At 35.3% G+C, this 16,426-nt stretch overlaps 1 pseudogene; it reads left to right on the top strand.

Moving 5' to 3' along the window:
• The first annotated feature begins 11,047 nt into the window (after window positions 1-11,047).
• On the top strand, window positions 11,048-15,439 carry LOC139702360 (axin interactor, dorsalization-associated protein-like; annotated as a pseudogene).
• The last annotated feature ends 987 nt before the right edge of the window (window positions 15,440-16,426 follow it).

The raw sequence follows: 16,426 nt of genomic DNA, 5'->3' as shown, positions 1-16,426 counted from the left end.
TTTCAAATATTACTCAATCCTCATCAACAATTTCTCTATTAAGATACTATGTGATTTTGAAAATTTAAAATGTACATAAAATTTCATGAGACTCGGAGCCATCTCCCTTTTGAGGTATTTTTTTTTACTGTATACTTTTGTCTAAATTTATATTGTTATGATAAACCGAATACATTTCTTAAATGGTTATACATTGAACTAAGTCAAGAAAAACTTCATGTAGTATAAGTAGGAAAGATGGAAAGTTTTGCAATTTGACCAGCATTGGGCAATAAAATAGCACTTTCACTGAGGACTAAAGGATCTGGGCAGTCCTAAGGAGTTGCCACAAGCCACATGTGACCTTTGAATCATGGAAATGTGGCTAGTTTTACTGAGGAAATGAATTTTCAGTTAAAAATTCATTCAACTCATAAAATCATCTATGGGTAGTGGAGATCACATTGGACTGCAAAACATGAATAAAATCTAAGAAGTTCCTGTTTTTTTCCATGGTATATGCCCATTGCCCCAAAGAGTATCTGGCATATTATAGATCCTCACAAATAATTGTTGACTGAATGAATTCTGGGGTCAGAATACCACTTTTTTTAGCTTTCAATCTAATATGATCACTGGAGAGAAGCTCAGACTATTAAGAGAAAAAAATCAAAATAATCTGGTACTGTGGGCAATGTTGAACAAAATACACATAGCTAATATCTGGAATTTGCCCCATAAGAAAACTGCATTTTTTATTAATCATTAAGTGAATGTATCATGTTTTGAAAACTTAACATAAGTATACTCAGAAATACATAAGTATTTCTACCAGCTCTTAATATACTTTGTTCATTCCATAGTAGTTCTAAGAGATAGTTGTGACCAGATATGGTTAAGTCACAATTAAGTGCAAAATGAAGCCATGTAAGAAACAGTAATTTATTTTTACTAGACTTAAAGTTATTTTAATAGATTTATCTTATACTTTTCAAAAAATAATAAATAAGTATAGAATTTTTTTTGTACCAAGAATTGAATCCAAGGATGCTTAAATACTGAGCCATATCTCTACCCTTTTATATATTTTGAGACAGGGTCTTGCTTGCTAAGTTGCTTATGGCCTCGCCAGGTTGCTGAGGCTGTCTTTGAACTTGCAATCCTCCTGTCTTAGTCTCCAGAGCCACTAGGATTACAGGCATGTGCCACCACACCTGGCTTAGTATAGATATCTTAAAAATTAAAAGATGTAGAGAAAAATGCCCATTTGTAAAGCATTCATCTTCTTGGCACATATGTATCCACTAGTAAATCAGATGACTTCTATAAAATTTATACATATATAATATTTTAATATATATTTAAAAGTCTGCATCTATGCAAGAATACAAATGTTTCTTTATAAATGCATATATCTATACAACACTTCCCATAACATCTCATTTTATTCTGTCTTGTAGTTAAGGAGTTACTATTTTGTTTCAAAGATGACAATAATCATCTATTCTGACTTAGTTATTTCTTTTCTATTTTTAAATTTGTATTTATTTATTATTTTTTGGAACTTAGATTAAACCCAAGGGTCCTTAACCACTGAGCCGCATCCTCATCCCTTTTTATATTTTGTATAAAATATAAAATATAAATATAAAATATATTATAAATATATTATATATTTATATATTATATAAATATAAAATATATTATATTTTATATATCCCTTTTTAATATTTTGAGAGAGAGTCTCAACAGTTTGCTTATAGCTTCACTAAGTTGCTAAGGCTGGCTTTGAACTGTGATCCTCCTGCCTTAGCCTCCCGAGCTGCTGAAATTACAGGCATCTGCCCCCATGCCCCTTTATGATTTAGTTATTTCTAAATAAATATTTATTTAATTTAGAAGTGAACTTCCTAATAGGACTGCATCAGCCCGCCTTTGCTCCCTGCCAACACAGCACACAGTTATTAGAAGAGGGAACTCTCCTCAGCAGGAGTGTGGGAAGGAACTGGCTCTGATGGCACTGATATGGGGGTCCTCTGTGTCTGTGGCTTTGTTCTGCTCTGAAAATCTGTCTTCCCAATAATGCCATTTGGAGTTCTTAGCCTTTTGAGAGAGACTCTCCCACTGTACCCAATTTGGGGTAATTCTGAATCTACTAAAAAACAAAAACAAAACAAAAATTAAGAAATAGGATTAAGCATCTCAGGCTATGTCTACCTACCCACCTATGTCATAGGGAGGAAGTCAAGAACCTTCTTCAGAATTCCTCAAGGGCAAGAAGGACTTCAGTTCTGCCCCAGCCTATTAAGCCTGCATTATTCCCAAACCCACTCTGTACGGAGTGTCAGCAATTAATGAGTTGTTATTTTTTTTTATTAATTTACTTCATATATGATAATATATGCTGAAAAGCATTAGATTTGTCCACATTTATATTTTAATCAACTTGGAATGCTACTCTCAGGTGCATAAAATAGAGCAATATTCAAATATCCATTTTATCACCTGCATTTACAACCCATCTTGGGTCTCTAGAAAGTTTACCTGAGATTGCAGTTTTGTTTCTTTTTTTTTTTTTAATTTTTTATTGTTGGCTGTTCAAAACATTACATAGTTCTTGATATATCATATTTCACAATTTGATTCAAGTGGGTTATGAGCTCCCATTTTTACCCCATATACAGATTGCAGAATCACATCAGTTACACATCCATTGATTTACATATTGCCATACTAGTGTCTGTTGTATTCTGCTGCCTTTCCTATCCTCTACTATCCCCCCTCCCCTCCCCTCCCCTCCCCTCTTCTCTCTCTGCCCCCTCTACTGACATTCGTTTGTCCCCCTTGTATTATTTTTCCCCTTCCCCTCACTTCCTCTTGTATGTACTTTTGTATAACTCTCAGGGTCTCCTTCCATTTCCATGCATTTTCCCTTCTCTCTCCCTTTCCCTCCCACCTCTCATCCCTGTTTAATGTTAATCTTCTTCTCATGCTCTTCGACCCTACTCTGTTCTTAGTTACTCTCCTTATATCAAAGAAGACATTTGGCATTTGTTTTTTTAGGGATTGGCTAGCTTCACTTAGCATAATCTGCTCTAATGCCATCCATTTCCCTGTAAATTCTATGATTTTGTCATTTTTTAATGCAGAGTAATACTCCATTGTGTATAAATGCCACATTTTTTTTATCCATTCATCCATTGAAGGGCATCTAGGTTGGTTCCACAGTCTTGCTATTGTGAATTGTGCTGCTATGAACATCGATGTAGCAGTGTCCCTGTAGCATGCTCTTTTTAGGTCTTTAGGGAATAGACCGAGAAGGGGAATAGCTGGGTCAAATGGTGGCTCCATTCCCAGCTTTCCAAGAAATCTCCATACTGCTTTCCAAATTGGCTGCACCAATTTGCAGTCCCACCAGCAGTGTACAAGTGTACCCTTTTCCCCACATCCTCGCCAGCACTTGTTGTTGTTTGACTTCATAATGGCTGCCAATCTTACTGGAGTGAGATGGTATCTTAGGGTGGTTTTGATTTGCATTTCTCTGACTGCTAGAGATGGTGAGCATTTTTTCATGTACTTGTTGATTGATTGTATGTCCTCCTCTGTGAAGTGTCTGTTCAGGTCCTTGGCCCATTTGTTGATTGGGTTATTTGTTATCTTATTGTTTAATTTTTTGAGTTCTTTGTATATTCTGGATATTAGGGCTCTATCTGAAGTGAGGGGTAAAAATTTGTTCCCAGGATGTAGGCTCTCTATTTACCTCTCTTATTGTTTCTCTTGCTGAGAAAAAAACTTTTTAGTTTAAGTAAGTCCCATTTGTTTATTCTTGTTATTAACTCTTGGGCTATGGGCATCCTCTTAAGGAATTTGGAGCCCGACCCCACAGTATGTAGATCGTAGCCAACTTTTTCTTCTATCAGACGCAGTGTCTCTGATTTGATATCTATCTCCTTGATCCATTTTGAGTTAACTTTTGTGCATGGCGAGAGAAAGGGATTCAGTTTCATTTTGTTGCATATGGATTTCCAATTTTCCCAGCACCATTTGTTGAAGATGCTACCCTTCCTCCATTGCATGTTTTTGGACCCTTTATCAAATATAAGAAAGTTGTAATTTTGTGGATTGGTTTCTGTGTCCTCTATTCTGTACCATTGGTCCACCTGCCTGTTTTGGTACCATTACCATGCTGTTTTTGTTACTATTGCTTTGTAGTACAGTTTGAACTCTGGTATCGCTATACCTCCAGATTCACACTTCCTGCTTAGAATTGCTTTTGCTATTCTGGGTCTTTTATTTTTCCATATGAATTTCATGATTGCTTTCTCTATTTCTACAAGAAATGCCATTGGGATTTTGATTGGCATTGCATTAAACCTATAGAGAACTTTGGGTAATATCGCCATTTTGATGATGTTAGTTCTGCCTATCCATGAACAGGGTACATTTTTCCATCTTCTAAGATCTTCTTCTATCTCTCTCTTTAGGGTTCTGTAGTTTTCATTATATAAATCTTTCACCTCTTTTGTTAGGTTGATTCCCAAGTATCTTATTTTCTTTGAGGATATTGTGAATGGAGTGGTTTTCCTCATTTCCATTTCAGAAGTTTTGTTGCTGATATACAGGAATACCTTTGATTTATGTGTGTTGATTTTATATTCTGCCACTTTGCTGAATTCATTTATTAACTCTAGCAGTTTCTTTGTAGACCCGTTGGGGTCTGTTAAATATATTATCATGTCATCCGCAAATAGCGATAATTTAAGTTCTTCTTTTCCTATTTTTATGCCTTTAATTTCTTTTGTCTGTCTAATTTCTCTGGCTAGTATTTCAAGAACTAAATTGAATAGAAGTGGTGATAGAGGGCATCCCTGTCTTGTTCAAGATTTTAGAGGGAATGCCTTCAGTTTTTCTCCATATAGGATGATGCTAGCCTGAGGTTTAGCATATATAGCTTTTACAATGTTGAGGTAAGTTCCTGCTATCCCTAATTTTTCTAGTGTTTTGAACATAAAGGGATGCTGTACTTTGTCGAATGCTTTTTCTGCATCTATCAAGATGATCATATGGTTCTTGTCTTTAAGTCTATTGATGTGGTGAATAGCATTTATTGATTTCCATATATTGAACCAGCCTTGCATCCCAGGGATGAATCCTACTTGATCATGGTGCACAATTTTTTTGATATGCTTTTGTATTCGATTCACCAGGATTTTATTGAGAATTTTTGCATCCAAGTTCATTAGAGATATTGGTATGTAGTTTTCTTTCTTTGAAGTGTCTTTGTCTGGTTTTGGGATCAGGGTGACGTTGGCCTCATAGAATGAATTTGGAAGAGCTCCTTCTTTTTCTATTTCTTGAAATAGCTTGAAAAGTATTGGTATTAATTCTTCTTTGAAGGTTTTGTAGAACTCCGCTGTATACCCATCCGATCCAGGGCTTTTTTTGGTTGGTAGTCTTTTGATGGCTTCTTCTATTTATTCCTTTGTTATTGGTCTGTTTAAATTGTGTGTGTCTTCCTGACTCAATCTGGGCAGATCGTATGACTTAAGAAATTTATCGATATCTTCACTATCTTGTATTTTATTGGAATATAGGGTTTCAAAATACTTTCTAATTATCTTCTGTATTTCTGTATTGTCTGTTGTGATATTGCCTTTTTCATCCCATATGTTAGTAATTTGAGTTCTCTCTCTTCTTCTCTTCATTAGCATGGCTAAGGGCCTGTCGATCTTATTTATTTTTTCAAAGAACCAACTTTTAGTTTTATCAATGGTTTTTTTTTTTGTTTCAATTTTGTTGATTTCTGCTCTAATTTTAATTATTTTTTGTCTTCTACTACATTTGCTGTTGTTTTGCTCTTCCTTTTCTAGGTTTTTGAGGTGTAGTGTGAGTTCATTTATTTGTTGGTTTTTTTCTTTTTTTGAGGAAAGAACTCCAAGAAATGAATTTCCCTCTTAAAACTGCTTTCATTGTGTCCCATAGATTCCGGTATGTTGTGTCTGTATTGTCATTTGTCTCTAAGAATTTTTTTATTTCCTCCTTTATGTCTTCTGTAACCCATTGATCATTCAGTAGCATATTGTTCATTTTCCATGTGATGTAGGATTTTTCCTTCCTTCTTTTATCATTGATTTCCAGTTTCATTCCATTATGATCAGATATGGTGCATGATATTATCTCCACACCTTTATATTTACTGAGAGTCGCCCTATGGCATAATATATGGTTTATCTTTGAGTAGGATCCATGTGCTGCTGAGAAGAATGTGTATCCACTTGATGATGGTTGATATATTCTATATATGTTGGTTAAGTCTAGGTTATTGATTGCGTTATTGAGTTTTATAGTTTCTTTGTTCCGCTTTTGTCTAGAGGATCTGTCCAATGGCGAGAGTGGAGTGTTGAAGGCCCCCATAATTATTGTGTTGTGGTCTATTTGACTCTTGAACTTGAGGAGAGTTTGTTTTATGAACGTTGCAGCACCATTGTTTGGTGCATACAAATTGATAATTGTTATGTCTTGATGGTGGATGGTTCCTTTTAACAGTATATAGTGTCCTTCTTTATCCCTTTTGATTAACTTGGTTTGAAGTTGATTTTATTCGATATGAGTATGGCCACTCCTGCTTGCTTCCGAGGGCCATGTGAGTGGTATGATTTTTCCCAACCTTTCACCTTCAGCCTGTGTATGTCTTTTCCTATCATATGAGTCTCCTGAAGGCAGCATATTGTTGGATTTGTTTTTTTTTAATCCAGGTTACTAGCCTATGTCTCTTGATTGGTGAATTTAAGCCATTAACATTTAAGGTTACAATTGAAATATGGTTTGTACTTCCAGTCATGTTTATTTATTTATTTATTTTAGTTTGGCTAGTTTTTCCTCTTTGGTTATTTTTCTCCCCCTTTACTGAGATACCTCCCACTGTTAGTTTTGGGCACTATTTTTCAATTCCTCTTCTTGTAGTATTTTGCTCAAAATGCTTTGCTGTGCTGGTTTTCTGGCTGCGAATTTTTTTAGCTTTTGTTTATCGTGAAAGATTTTAATTTCATTGTCAAATCTGAAGCTTAATTTTTCTGGATACAGTATTCTTGGTTGGAATCCATTATTTTTCAGCGTTTGAAATACATTGTTCCAGGATCTTCTCGCTTTCAAAGTCTGTGATGAAAAATCAGTCCTAAACCTAATTGTTTTACCCCTGAATGTAATCTGCCTCCTTTTTCTCGTAGCTTTTAATATTCTCTCTTTGTTCTGTATGTTGGCTATCTTCATAATTATATGTCTTGGAGTTGGTCTATTACGGTTTTGAATGTTTGGGGTCCTGTAGGCTTCCAGGATTTGGCAATCCATTCCATCTTTCATCTCTGGGAAGTTTTCTAGAATTATTTCATTTAATATGTTGTCCATTCCTTTGGTTTGAATCTCTATGCCTTCTTCTATCCCGATGACTCTCAAATTTGGTTTTTTTATGACATCCCATATCTCTTGAATAGATTGCTCGTGGGATTTAAGCATCTTTTCTGTGTTGACTATATTCTTTTCAAGTTGATAAACTTTGTCTTCATTATCTGATGTTCTGACTTCTACTTGATATAGTCTATTTGTAATATTCTCATTTGAGTTTTTAATTTGGTTTATAGTTTCCTGCATTTCTAGGATTACTGTTTGATTTTTTTAAAGATCTCTATCTCCTGGTAAAGCTCATTCTTTGCCATTTGAATTTGTTTGTTTAATTCATTTTCAAAATATACTTTTATTGCTTGGACTTGCTGCCTCATGTCTTCTCTAATATTCCTTTCCATCTGAGTTAGGTATGCCTTGATTTCTTTCCCTATCCCTGTTTCTGATGCTTCTAGGTCCTCCTGTAGAATTAAGTTGTCCTGCATTGTTTGTACTCCTTTTTTCCCTTGTTTTTTCATGATGTTCACGTTACTTTCCAGCTCTATTTGATTGCTGTGTGTTTCTGCTCTCTTATATAGATTTGTTTTGGTTTTGTATATCTCTGTTGTCTCTCCTTTGTGTTGGTAGACTATGCCTGCTAAAGTGGAATCCACTGGGAAGGAATTCTAATGGCCGAGCTCCAGTGATGTCACCTCTCTGCTATGGCTGGCCCCAGGCTCCTTGCCGGGGTGTCTGAATGGGGGAGTGGGACTGGACTGTCTCTGGTTGGTTTCAGCTCCCGGTTGCTGGCAGGCGTGCGGTCTCCAGCCACCCAGTCTCAGGGGCAGCGGGTGGGCTGTCGCCAGCGGGCAGGTGTTCTCCAGCCGCCCAGTCACATGGGCAGCGGGTGGACTGTCGCCAGTGGGCGTGCGGTCTCCAGCCGCCCAGTCGCTAGGGCCTGGCCTCTAGTTCCCTGGTTTCTCCTGCTAGTCCTGGTTTCTCCTGCTAGACCAGATTTCCCCTGAGTGATGCCTCTCGGCAGTCAAACTGTACTCTGGGCCTGCCGTTTGCTGGGTGTGGAGGGTGTCTATTGGGAACCCCAGCACTCTATTGTTTTGATTTTTTCCACTTGCCCCTCCCCCAGCGCTGGCTAGACAGGTTTCGTTTTCGCCACTAATGGGAGGGGGAGTTGAAGGTCAGGTGTCTCTAGTTTTCCCCGAGTCTTTATGCAGGCTTGCTCTGATAATCCCACCCCCAGAAAGCCTAGGAGAGATTTTATGCGAATTCACCGCTGTATGGGAGCTGAGCTGAGTAACACACACCTGTTTTATTGTTACAATCTGTCAGAGAGTGGCAGTGGTTACTTCAGCTCTCCAACATGGTGGCTGCTGGTTTCCTTGGTGGAGTTTCCGTTGTGGGGGATAGACCTGTACCGCTTCCTTCCCCGTCTGAAATCCCGAACTCAGCCCGGGGCTTAGTGGGGGCTCAGCCTGCAGGATTCCACAGAATCTGAAGCAACGTTTCTCCCTGCTTGCTGGTCGCTTCTTGGTGGTGCCCCGCCGTCTGTAGCCGCGTGGCGGGCCGCACGGATCAGTCAGCCCGGATCTCCAAATTGTACATTTTAAAATGTATATGCTCTACTTCAACAAAAAGTCTTTATAAAGGAAAACTGCTAAGAAGCTACTTGTAAAATATTTGTCCAACAAAATAATAGAGACCTCCTACAGCTCAATAAGATAGACATCTCAATAAAAAATCGAGCAAAATAATTGAACACACTTCAGAAAAGAGGAAATCATATATTTGATTTATTCGAAAAGGTGCTCAACCTTATTAATCTTCAGAGGAATGCAGATTAAAATGATTGATCTCTTTATACCAAAATTGGCTAACATGAAGAATCTGAGAAAACAGTACCTAGTGAGGATGTGGAGCAATGGGAACACTACTGCACTTGGGCTAGGAATAAAAATTGGCACAACCACCTTGGGGAATGGATTGTTGTTACATAGTAGGTATGGAGGTAATATGCCAGGTGACTTAGTGATTCCTCTGTTTCAGAAATGGGTGCTTATGGGCACCAGAAGATGTTCAGAAGAGTATTTATAATAGCCTTGTTAACTATATCCAAACACTTGAAGTAATTCAAATATCTAACACAAGAATGTGTACATAAACTGTAGCATATTTATATAGCCATGTACTACATAATAGAATGAACTTTTCTGCAGAAAAATTCATATATGATATACATACATGTGAATATGTATATATATAAATATAAATGTATACATATTCACATTTTTCATAAAATTTCAGAGGTGTTTCTTAACTCTCTGAAGTTCATCCCAGATGTCCAGGTACAAGCCCCTCTTCTAAAAGTACCCTAATTTGTCAATCAAAGAAGATGCATAAAAGGTATTATGTATATATTTAATGATATCAGCCTGAGCCCATTTAGGTTTGTTAATGCAACAGTGGAATGCAGCCTCCAGGCCTTCCCATTCTTGCATTTGTCTGTATTGTCTTCATATTTGTTTAAATTAAAAGTAATACATTTTTAACAGCACTGTTGAGGTATAATTTGCATATCATAACATTTCCCTTCTGTAAGTATAAAATTCATTGATTTTTGACACCTCTATAGAGTTTTGCATCTGTCATCACTATACAAGTTCAGAACATTCCCATAACCTCCCAAAATTTCCTCAAGCCACACTTGCCATCAATCAAATGTGTATTTTCAAATGTAGTGTGTTGATTGCTTCATGTATATCAAATAGCTCATCATTAAAAGTAGCATAACACATTGTTGAATAGAAACTTGAAAAACATCAACCAAAATCTTTTGTTAAGTGTATTTTGAGGTTCTGTATACATACTTGATTAAAATCAGCTTATTTGCATCTGTTCTCTATTGGTAGTTTCAAAAAAGGGAACATACTGAACAGTTGATTTCTTCCTTCATATGTTCTTGGTGGGTGAATGTTGTCATGTTGTTCTGGGTGGGTTTTTAGTTTTAAAATTTTTAGTTGGTTTGGGGAAAATTTTCAGTTATGCAAATGGCCCTTTTATATGGCAGTCTGTATAGTACTAATTTCTGAGAGAATAAATCATACAAAATAGAATGAAGAATAGATGTTAGACTATATAGTTAAATTGAAACATAAATATCAAATTGTAAATTATTTTCTTTATTAGGAGTAACTAAAGGAAAGAATGTATTGATCAACTCTGATATTAAATGTCTCAGATTTAGGACAGTATAACAAGTATTTTAAAAGCTTTTCTTGTCTTTGTTCTACCACTTCATATTAAGATGCTGAGTATAATATAGAAGTACATATGGAATATAAATATTATGTGAGTGTATTATACTATTATGTATAATTGGGCTTCCTCAAGTGATGTTTTAACAAACTTTTATTATACATACTATACACTATTATTATTATAGAAATTATTATTTTCTGCTTAAAGGTGATTGTATGCTTGGGAAATGCAGATATATTATGTGTAAAATTAAATATTTTTCTAAAAAAGTATAACATCAGATGTTCATGAATTTTGGAAATAAAAATACATAATGCCTAGCTAGTTCTTAAGAGGTAGGCTACATCTTCTGTTTGTCAAAGTATTTACTCTGAATTATTGGTGGAGCTAACTTATTATTGAGGTTTCTCTGTTGCCAGGTACTTTATTACCAAGGTTGCCATCAGAAACGGGAATGACATTACTCACTATCAGGATTGAGAAAATTGGTCTGAAAGATGCTGGACAGTGCATCGATCCCTATATTACAGTTAGTGTAAAGGGTAAATAACTGGCAAATTGCATTATGTTTTTTCTCATATGGGACAAAGTTTTTGACAGGGGATGGTCTTGTATATGTGACAACTTACTTTAATGCATTCTATAATGATGCAAAATCCTAGAAAAGATCATAACAGAACATAGTTCTGAAAGACTTACAAAAAATATTTCCTACTTACACACTCACTTTTGCTTTTGAGTTTGTATAGATTTTTGCTCTTCAGATTCCATCTAACGTGTGGACTAAACATACACATTGTCCTTAACAGCAGCTACAGCCTTCAGGATGTAGATTAACAATAGTACCCCTCACCTTCCATGGGTGTGTAGTTTTCTACACAAAGCCCCATATCCTGTTTTCCCATCTCTCCTGCTTCAGCCCCTCTTCTTCCTGTGCTACTGAGGTATCTACATAGGTGAGTCCTACAGAGGCAGATGAAAATCAGGGGACAGGGAAGTAGGGTGCGCCCATAACATCCATGCCCTGAATGCAATCCCGTGGGATGATGATGTGATTAAGGAATAAATTATACCATTTTATAGAAATAACTATAGTTAGTACAAATAGCTTATTTTAATCTGTAGTTTTGCACCAAAGGAACAGATCGGTGCTGAAATTAAATGGAGAAACTTTTATCAATTGCAGAAATAAAGTCAGATCCATGGGTTCACTAGTGCTAATTAAAAGAAAAATATGACCACAAAGAAAAACATTTATTTAAAGAACATAATCCACAGCACTAATACTGGTACACTTTTAAATGCCGATGTTACCAGTTATCAAATATATAGTGTACTGGGAAATATTTATATTATTTGATAGGCCATTTGTAAAACTGCATACTCATTCAGAAAGTATACTTAAAACACAAAAATATTTAATGATGTTGTAAATGTTAAATTACCTTTGCATATGTTAAACTGAAATATTTTTATGTAAATATTTTTTAATTATTAAATGTACTAAATTGTTTTTGAGCTTTTTGAGACACATAAATGAATAACACGTAAACACTGAGGAGTTATTAAATGAGTCCATGTTGAATTTGATTAAACTGAATTTTCATACCCGGAAAATTAAAACTATATATAATGTACCATCTGGTTGTTGTAAATTCAGGGTATGTTGTAAACAGTATAACCAGAATTTAGATAATATATATGAAAAATTATTCATTAACAAAAGGGTTTTTGTTGGCTGTTCTCATCCATTTTTGGTTCTTAACAGGGAAATTATGATAAGGTTAGGTTTAAAGGCTTTTCTAAATAAGCCATATACTTGATCAAAGTTAGAAATTGGTGGCAGAGCTCCATTGTGGCAAATTATATACTCCAGATTTTTTTTTTTTTTTTGCATAAAAAATATAGTGGGCTATTCCCTAAAGAAAACATGTTTGTTCTTTTTACCACTTCACTATGAAGATCAAGTTTTGTCCACTTGGCCATGTAAAGGCTTCCTTGTCCCCTTCATGAGGTCTCCTATCCAGTCTATATTCATTTCTCTCCACATACCCCATGAACTTCAACAACTCTCACATACTTGCTCACACCAAATAGGAATCTCTTAGCCTGAGAATCTCCTCTCAGCTCCTTCCATGCCTCTTTAGGAACTGTAACCTTTTCAGTTTCTAGATTTTCCGTCTGTATATGTGAATGCTCATAAGCAGAAACTTATTTGTTTCTCCAGATCTGAATGGCATAGATTTAACTCCTGTGCAAGATACTCCTGTGGCTTCAAGAAAAGAAGATACATATGTTCATTTTAATGTGGACATTGAGCTCCAGAAGCATATTGAAAAATTAACCAAAGGTTTGTAATTATCAGTTACTGACTTCTTAAGGACACAGTACTTATCTGGGTTTGTGTTCATAGTATACTTAACACAAGATCTTATGTCACATAGTTATGAATATTGACTTAAAGAAAGTCAAATCAACATTTTTTTTTAAATATGAGAATTAGCAGTTGCATTATCTAGTTGTGTAATAATGTGGTTAAATATTATTTGATAGGGAAGTTTTTCTCATAATACAGAGTTAAGGAAGCAGGGTCCCTAATAATTACCTTAAGTCCTTTTAGGAACCTAATGATTACTTTCTAACAGTTAAAGAATTATTATTTTTTTTCTTTCAATAAGATGCATTGGGTAAAAAGATACTATAACTGGCAGTTAGTTTGTAAGAATATGGAAAGGACAATCTGGGCTTGGTGGTTTCAGGAGGGAGAGAAATGATGTAAGCTAGAATTTTTTTTTAAAGGAACTCTTTTAAATTTCTATTCTATCTAATATAGGTGCTTATTGAAACCATTTCTATAGGTACTGCTGATACTTAAGTAACTTCTGTTTTTCTTGTGGTATTTAATATTTTATATTCTTTGGTAGTTTATGATTCTACCTGTGTACATAACTTACATTCTTGCTATACAATTTTGTTGTACTTTGTAGAATTAAATGATATGGAGAAATGTCACTCAGACATGGTAGAAGAGCTTGGAGTGACAGCCACAGTGAGTTATCAACAGTTGTGTCATCAGACTGTTTGACACGTTAATTTGTAAAATCATAGGCTTCTGGTGACACGTAAGAAATGTGTGGTCTCTGGCTTATGTGGTTTGTTTTAATTCCTTAGGTGCAGCTATCTTCTTTGAATTCAAACACTACAAGCCTAAAAAAAGTTTTATCAGCACCAAGTGTTTTGCTTTCATGGAGATGGATGAGATTAAACCTGGGCCAATTGTAATAGAACTGTAAGTGATATACATATAGGATTCTTACTGTTTTAATGGTTACTAATTCATGTTTCTTCTTAGTCCCTCTTATCTAGAATGTAACATTGGAGTAGATCAATCATCAAAGTATTTTAAACAATGATCTTTCTATTGTGGTTACAGATACAAGAAACCCACTGACTTTAAAAGAAATCGCAGTTATTGACCAAGAAACCACTTTATCTTCATCTACATCAAACTTTGCACAAGGAATGATTCTGACATGAGTAATGTGGAATTTCTGTGAATTTTACCACTCAGTAGAAATCATCATAGCTCTGTGTAGCATATTCATCCTTCAGGAGGCAGGAAGTAAGCCGTACCTATAGGCCAGTGAGTCCATTGCAAAGCTGTACCACAGAACTAAAGTCCAGCACCTCATTGTTATGACTCCTTTGGATACAGGTTTATTGTAGATTTTGAAACATGTTTTTATTTTCAATTAATTGTGCAATTAATAGTCTGTTTCCTAATTTACCACTGTTCCTACCCTGCTTCCTGGAACAATACTGCTGTGGTAGGTATGCTCATCTTCAAACTTAATAGAGCAATAAGAATGTGCTAGAGTTTACACATTTGCTCACTTTTGCTCCAATATGGTCTTTTGATTTGAATTAACTTCAAACTTTTGAATTGAAGTGGGTAGGATAGTACCAGATTGCTTTGAAAGGAAATTGGATCAGTTATGGTCTGTCTTATAGGCTGTTCCTTAGAGCTGGCCTAAATTCACCCTCATCTGATAGTTCTACTTAGAAATAGTGTGCCTTGACCAGATCAATATCTTATATGGGAGTGTTCTCTAGGTTGTAGCTGTGACTTTTTTCCAGATGACCAGATTGTTTTTCTGAAAGTGAGCATATTTTTAGTCATGTTGATTAGTTGTTCTACATCACATTGCTATTGTTTCTAGGGTTAACAGTAAAACCATCTCTCTCAGAATAATTACAAATTTTGGGGTGGGTTTACGTCTTCTAAATCATGTCATCTAAAAATAATTGAGTCAGATGCTAATGAGATACTGCAGGAACAACTGCTGTTTTTCTGACAACTGATTGTGAAACCTTAAAACCTGCATACCTTGTCTTTATAAAGTGATGAGTATGCAAAATCTGGAAAGATATTCTATTTTTTATAATATAGGTAGATACAACTGACATTTATTTCCTATTTAGATATATTGATATTCATATGAAAATATGCAGGTCATTAGCCTATTATAATTTCACTATTTACATTACTTTTAACTTAATGATGAGACATAAATAAAACTTTCATAGTACATGAGGTGGATATTTGATACACAGAACATAAAGATTTGTGAGGAGCTTTTTTGTGGGTTACATGTAGAACCCATGTATTTTAATATTCACTGTTTTAAATGAACAATGCATGAAGGGAATGCAATACTTGGCCTATTTTTAAACTAGTGTAAACCCTAATGATACCATCCGTTTGCTTTTTAAAATGAATAACAGTTGTTTTAGCCCTTGCACTTCAAGAGATCTAGTCTTTAATTTTTCAGTTGTCTGTTAGGTCAATTTTGTTTACTAGATGAATATTAATAAATATGAGCCTGAAAGAATTCTCGGCCAAAATTAGTCTTTCATCTGGATTGGGTTAATTTCACAAATGCAAAAATAGTTCAGTCTACAGTAGTTCTAGGAAATGAAGAATTTGCCTTAATAAAATGTTCACTCAACTGAAACTCTGAGTAGTCAAAATTTCCAGACTGTAAACTTCTCAAGAGAAGGGCCTCATCTTCTCCATGTCATGTAAACTTTCCAAGGTGCTTGGGCAGCACTCTGTACCCTGTGGAGTACTCAGTACCTTTTTGTTTGATGTTACTGATGTTTGATGTTGCTCCCTTAAAATCTACTATTAAAATGTAGCAAAACTGATACATTGTTCTTTGTTTTCTCATAGACTATAAAACATGTATATCAAAGTGATAATAAAAAAAAAACCTTTTTTTTTTTTTGGTTGTAGATGGACACAGTACCTTTATATTTATATGTGGTGCTGAGGATCAAACCCAGTGCCTCACACACAACCCCAGCCCCTCAAAGTGAAAATTTATATGAAGAAACATTTAGCATCCTTCACATAAGAATGCTTTACTTTTTTTAACCTCTATTTATTTATGTGGTGCTGAGGATTAAACCCAGGGCCTTGCCTGTGCTAGGCAAGTACTCTACCACTGAGCCACAACCCCAGCTGCCACCAAAGAATGGGATTATATGAAAAAAAAAGGATGCTTTGTATGAATGTCTTTCATCAGCATTAAATGAACTTAAATTGAACATTGTCATCAGCTTAGCTTTAATTCAGACCTGAATGACCAAACCTCCCCCCCCCAAAAAAAAGGTGATTTTATCTTGAAGCAATTAACACAAAACAATCTGTATCTCACAAATTAGTTGTTTAAATTTACTTTCTAGTGTGGGAGGGGATGAGTCACTGGACAATAATTACAACTATAGCAGTAAT

This window comes from Marmota flaviventris, chromosome 17, assembly GCF_047511675.1.
Source record: "Marmota flaviventris isolate mMarFla1 chromosome 17, mMarFla1.hap1, whole genome shotgun sequence".
NCBI classification, from domain to species: Eukaryota; Metazoa; Chordata; class Mammalia; order Rodentia; family Sciuridae; genus Marmota; species Marmota flaviventris.
This window is presented reverse-complemented; position numbering and strand designations above follow the sequence as displayed.